Source organism: Cinclus cinclus, chromosome 20 (genome assembly GCF_963662255.1).
Source record: "Cinclus cinclus chromosome 20, bCinCin1.1, whole genome shotgun sequence".
NCBI lineage: Eukaryota > Metazoa > Chordata > Aves > Passeriformes > Cinclidae > Cinclus > Cinclus cinclus.
In genome coordinates this window covers 4684251-4690719 of record NC_085065.1, presented here as the reverse complement: position 1 = coordinate 4690719, position 6469 = coordinate 4684251, and positions in this window count along the sequence as shown.

Genomic DNA, 6469 nt, shown 5'->3' with positions numbered 1-6469 from the left:
CCACAAATGGCCAACATTATTTAGTCCTTTTAAAAACTCAGCCAGAACGTTTATCTCAATAAGTGCCTTCAGCACGGCCCTCCACAAAGCCGACTGCGTACCACATAAAAGGAGGGTTTCTTTTTACTCCTTCAGAATTTACTGGCCTGCATGGTTTACTTTACAGCTGTTAATACAATGAAAGCTTTTGTAAGGAGAGGATGGTGCTGGGGAGTGGGGCAGGAGCTCGCAGAGGAGAAAGATAACAGTCTGTGGCTAATGCAGGGCTCCACATGCCCTGCCCGACGGGAGGACCATAACTCATAACACGTTTAATGGCACAGGCGAGGAGAGGGGCTGCTGAGCATTCCCAGGGGGGTCACACACAGCCATTCCCCCCAGCTCTGGCAGCGGGTGATGGAGCGGGGAGGCTTCTCTGGGGCTGCACCCGGCAGGGAAGGCAGCAGCAGCTTTTAATCCATCCCCTCTTATGCAAAGGAGGGATGGTGGGGGCTCTTGCCAGCAGAGCCTGCGGTTCCCCATGGAGCCAAGGAGAAGAGTTCACAGCCAGGGAGAAATATTAAAGGTGATGCAGAGCGTTGTGTCTGCAAACACGGGCTGAACAACCTGGGAAATGTCAGTGTCTGACACGCCAGCAACAGCCTCTTTTCTACTGACCTTTAACTCCTCCTGGCCCAAACCAGAGCACACCAGGCACGCTGCTGTGTTTTACAAAGCCTCGGATCAAACACGCAGCCCAAGGCATGGAGAAGAGGTTTCTTTGGGGATGAGCAGACGTGGGCTGTGCAGCAGCAGCTTTGCCTCGTCTCATCCTGGAAATGCTGGCACTGAGGTGGCACTGAGAAACCTCCCTTCTCCTCCACAGATCTGCTCCAGGGGCTCCCTGTCTGCAGCACTTGGGGTAAAGGAGGGAAACCTTCCCAGCTGCACACAGATGGGGAAACTCGCTGTTTCCACGAGGCACGACTCCAGTCCCGAGAGCACAGGCAGTGCCAGGCTCTGCGGGAGCGCTGCCCATCCCTGTGCCAAAGGCAGGGCAGTTGTTTGGAGCTGGGTGAGAGCCCCTGTGCCCACACAGCACCGAATCACACAACTCCTCCTGGGCAGCAGCAGCTCCTCAGGACACACGGGAGGATGGTGCAGGGAAAACCCCAGAGCTCTTGGAGTGCCCTGTGCTCGGGAGTGTGGTGACACACACACTGTGTGAGCTGCCCAGGTCTCCACGGGTATTTCTCTCTATCCTCCCCACAAACCCAGAGTTAACTGCTGAGAGTGCTCTCTGCCATCTTCTGTGAGCCAGGAACCAGGAACGCTGCATAAATCATTATTCTTGCTAATTACCAGGAAACATCAAACAAGACAAGCATTTTACTACTCATCACTGAATTTTGTTATGCTAATTAGAGTTGTATAAGCTGTTGCTATTAAACCTGGAGAGTCAGAAAAACATTTGCATTAATACCCACAAAGCTGCATCAAAACCTAGTTATTAGTATTTCAATGAGGTTCAGGTTACAGGGAAGCTGCTGCCATTTCAGGGGCTGGTTTGTTGTTTTTAAATCCTGCTGTGAGAGAAAATATAAATAAATGCAGGGTGAGGCCTCATGCAGACAATACTCCTTTTATATGGGGAATTAAAAAAATAAGGCAACTTTGATCAGGAGGAGAGATAGAAGCGAGGGGGAGAGGAAAGAGAATGCAGAGATTTTGGTGCACTGCACATGGGGCTGCTCAGCCAAGGCCTGCACTGACTGTGGATGCCAGGCTGGGAACTGCTTTTTGGGTTTCTGAGTTGCTGCTGCTCCCAGGCACTTTGCTTGATCTGGGTGGTTTGGGTTTGACCCTCTGGAAGGCAGCTGGGAAGAAGAGCTGGCTCCTGGCTGTCTCCATGAAAATCACCTGAGTTTGCCTTCACCTACACCTTGTGCATCCCACTGACAGAGGGAGGATGGGGGACAGGATTTCTGGGTACCAAAATGCACACCCCGAGCCACACGTCTAAACCTTGTGGGGAACTAACTCTGTAACAGGAATTGGCAATTCCTTCTTTTTAGTGCCAATCACAGCAGCCGAGTGTTTCATCTGAAGGTCTCACAGAGCTTCAGAAAGGCAAATTATTCCCCCATGTGCCCCTTTAATACAACAATTATCATCATTTGATGCATCAAATACATCTGAAAAAATTAGGGGAATCCAAACAGGTGGCCTGTGAGCAAGGGAAGAGTATTTCAACCCCTGAGGCCCAAGTGCTGGTGTTTCATTTTGGTGAGCTGTACACGAAGGCACACTCGCATTGATGATTCCCATCATGTGGAGATGCTCATATTGAGCTCACATGATGTTGCAGCAAACCTTGTCCTGCACTGGGAGGCTGGGACAGGTTCATACACAACAAAGGGAACCCACAGGGAAAGGAGCTCAGGTGTAATTCAGGTTGGGAGCATCCTTATCCCAGAAAATGCCACGGTCGTTGGAGCTGGGTAAGAGGCACCGTCCTTCTCTCCAGACACTCGGAGTGGGCTCCATCCATTTGCAGGTTCCTCAGCCCCTTGGCTCAAACCACACTGCTCCCTTTGCCTAGCATTTATTCCTCAGTAAGGAGCAGACCTTACTGACAGCTGGGTGCAGCTTAAAGAACACATCTGAGCTGTCTCTGTGACCCAAGTGCTGCTCTATTGACAAAAAGGACAAGTAATCTGTTTTTAGAGTCCATTTGTCAGATTGCTGGAGAGGGAGAGCCATTCACTCCCTCACTATATATTTCTATAGAAGAAATAAAAAAAAATTAAGGAAAGAAAAGTCTGTGTTGCCTTTTCCCTTGCTGGTGGGAAGCTCAGGTGAATTGAGCAGTGCTGTGCCTCACTGATGATGAATTGCAGCGGCAGCACCCGTGCTCCATCATTTTGCTGATGTGGAGGGATGTGGGTGCAGAGCACAGGCCATCCAACACCTCCCTGTGCTGGCCCTGAGCTGTGGGATGCTCCTGGTGGGGTTCCCAGCCCAGACCCACGTCCTGTCCCCCAGCACAGACCCCATCACACACTCGCTGTGCACGCTCTGCATCCTTTCCAGCTCTGGGGAGCATCAGTCCTTCTCTCCATCAACATTTCCTGCTGCATCCAGGGAAATATCTCAGAGCTCTCTGGCCTCTAAAGAGATGTTAAGGCCTTATTCCCTTGATTTCTACCAGGATCAGTGTTAGGAGAAGAGCCAAACACAAGGCAGGTGCCAGCGCCCCCCAGTCCCACTCGAACGCTGCATCGTCCCTAATCACAGGCAGATTAAAAAAAAAAATCCACGTCAGCCATGCTGAGGAAAGGAGAACTCTAAGAAGGATGAGGAAAATGAAGGCACTGTGAAATGCAATAGATGTCAACTTCTACTTATTTTTTAATTTCATCTCTTACAAGCTTTTTGGAAGCTAACATGATTAAGTTCTTCACACAATTTATTAGCATCTTGTTGGAAATCCAGCAGTATATTACACTGTCTGAGTAATCCAATTAGTAAAATGTATTTATTTAACCAGAATATTAGCTGCACACAATCCCAAATGAAGTAAAGTCCCTGATCCTGGGGTTCCTCTCGCTTCCTGGAATTCATTTACCAGCTACAGGAAGGCTTACTCTAATGAAATAAATATCAGCCCTATGTTTTTGCAATAATACAAGAACACTAATCTTGCTGCTCAGCTAACTGCTGGTTTTTGGGGTTTTTTTTCTGCAGCAGATACTGATGGCACACGGATTTCACAGCAGCGTGAAGATTTTTCTGGCTCTTCCACCTTATTCTCACCCCAAACCCAAGAACTTCCTCAAAGCCCCCAAGCCCACCCAGTTTCCCATTTTTTACAGCTACCAAATAATTCCCCAAATTAAGAACACACTTTTTTTTTTTCTTTTTCATTCAGCGACCTATGTGCAAAAGTGAGAGCCTTGTACCTCTTTACCCTGATTTGAAGGAGCTTTGAAATAAAACCACTGTAGGAAGCAAGGGCTCTCCAGCACTTTTTTCCCTCCTAATGAAGGAGCTGAGTGACAGCCCCCAAGGCAGGAGGTCTGAGGTACCTCAGCAGCATCCCTGCCATGCTCATGTACTGGTCTGACCCAGTGCTGAGCTACAGGGACTGTGCTGGGGGTGCAGACAGATGTGTGACAATTTGGAGGGTGGGTGTATTTTAGTGATTACTTCAATTTTTTTAAACTCCCTCTCCTCTCTGCTTTAATTTTGTTACTACCTTGGATGCTCCCAGCTGCTGACAGCACAGCATCCCCACCCAGAGCCCCTGGCCACAGCCTGGCTGACAGCACTGGGGTGGCTGTCCCAGCCTGTGGCATCTCCTGCAGGGGATGTGAGCAGTGCCAAGCAGGTGCCAGCAGGAGAAGGGGCAGTGCTCAGCCCAGGGAACGGCCTGTGTTTCCATCTTATCTTCATAAATTTGCTTAATTAATTATTTTCCCCAGTGAGCAGCAGTGGGAGGTGCAGTAGGAGCAGCAGCACAGGGATGGTGGCCCTGTGACCCCAGTGCTGGGGCAGCTTTTGGCACTTCCCCTGGCTTTGGGTTTGGGCTTGAGGGGAGCTGCAGACGGAGCTGGGGAGCTGCAGTTACCCTCATCTCCTCCCACTCAGACAGAGCGTGGAAATAAAAACCTCAGGGTAGTGCAGCATCCCTGGATATGCACCCCAAATCTGGGATTTTGGGAGTCAGTACATGCCAGATGCCAGCAGGAAAGGACACAAAGGGGATGGATTTGCTTTACTTGCTCATAAAACCTTTTCCTTACACCTCATGGAGCATGACCATGTTCTCCATCTCCAGCAGCACCTGTGAGATAACTCTGACAGCGACAACAGCAGAGCTGGTAGAGAAGGAAAGGACTAATGGCCAGAGTTAATAATAGACATAATTTGCAATGTGCTTCCAAAAAATGAACGTCCTGAGGCAAAGGAGCTAATTTTGTGTTTCCTCTCAGATCCTGCCTGAGTGCAGGGGAGGGGAGGAGGGGAAGTGTCTGTGCTGGGCTCAGAGTGCCAGTCCTGTGATGCTCATTCACATGCAGAGAATTTGAGAGAGATCCTCCCATTAATGCATACAGGAATTACCCGTGTAATCTTGGGATTAGCGGAGCCCAAGGAATTATTTACATTTCCTAAATGAGGGAAACTGTATCAAGTGGGTGAGGCAGAGACAGGAGCTGAGGTGTGGGAGAATGACTCTCCCTGCATCTGCAGGAGACAGCATCCTTTGCTGCCTTGAGAACAGGTTCACCCAGGGCTGCACTAAATGTTTGGTGTGTTTGGACAAAAGCTGCTGCTGAGGTGCAAAACAGACAGACTGACTTGGGCTCACGGCCAGGGAGGGAGGCACCAAACTCCAGACCCCAAATCTCTGCCTGCGAATCTTTCCTACATCACAGGGTGCAGCTCCACCAATGACTACAGCAGCAACAGGAATGACTGAAACAATTTTTTAACTCTTTTGTTTAATTTCTCTTGCAGAGTCTCTCTCACAACCACCCAAGTCCCCCTTGGCAGTGCCAGGTGTGACTGCTGGGTGGGGACACAGACCTGCTCCCTCCTGGGTCACACAGAGCATCCCTGCCACGGAGGGCACCACCACGCTCTGAAATGGGGTTCCAGCCACCCAGAGCATTCACCACGTGGTGCTTTTCACTCTTCCCTCCTCAAAATCCACACTGAGAGGCAGCAGAACCCTCAGAGCTCCATCTTCTCCCAAATCCTGTAATACCCACTGTAATCACGGCAACAACAACAACAGTTGCAATAACCCTCCATCCTTCACACACCAGACGAGGAGTCAGACTCCATTTCCAAACTAAGACATCTCGTGTGCTATTCTCCCTCCCCTCCAGACTAATAGCTGACAATGTATGCTTTCCACATTAATGATAAGGGTTCAAGGGGAAAGAGACTGCTCTCCTGTTTCGCTGACATTACACTCTCCTATGTACCCACCAACATACCCTAAGGCAACAGAACTCGTAATAGGTTCCTCTAACTGCCTCCTGCATCAAATTTGACACCGGGTGCTTTCTTCTCCTTTCCCATCGCTCACCTTATAACTCTGTCATCATCATTGATTTTGACTTAAGGAGAGAAAAAAAACCACCACCCAACCCTCTCCCCCTGCTCGAGCAGCACCAGGGTGGTGAAGCACAGCTGCTGCAGGGACCTGGAGCAGGGAAGAGGGAGCCAAGGGGGCTGCTTCTGTTTTTCACAAGTCTGAGCTGTGGAGGGACTGAGGCAGCACGTCGGGAGTGTTTGCTGCACCCAGCAGAATGAGTCTGCAGTCTCAGGACACCACTGCTGGCTCTGGGGATGCTTCCCAGCTTACGGGAAGCACTGCTCAGGTCCTCAGTGGCTTCTTGTTCTGGGCTTGTGATTCCTCTGAGGTCAGGATTTGCTAATTTTTAAAGCAGAACTCCTTTTTCCTTCTGTCTTTCTTCCA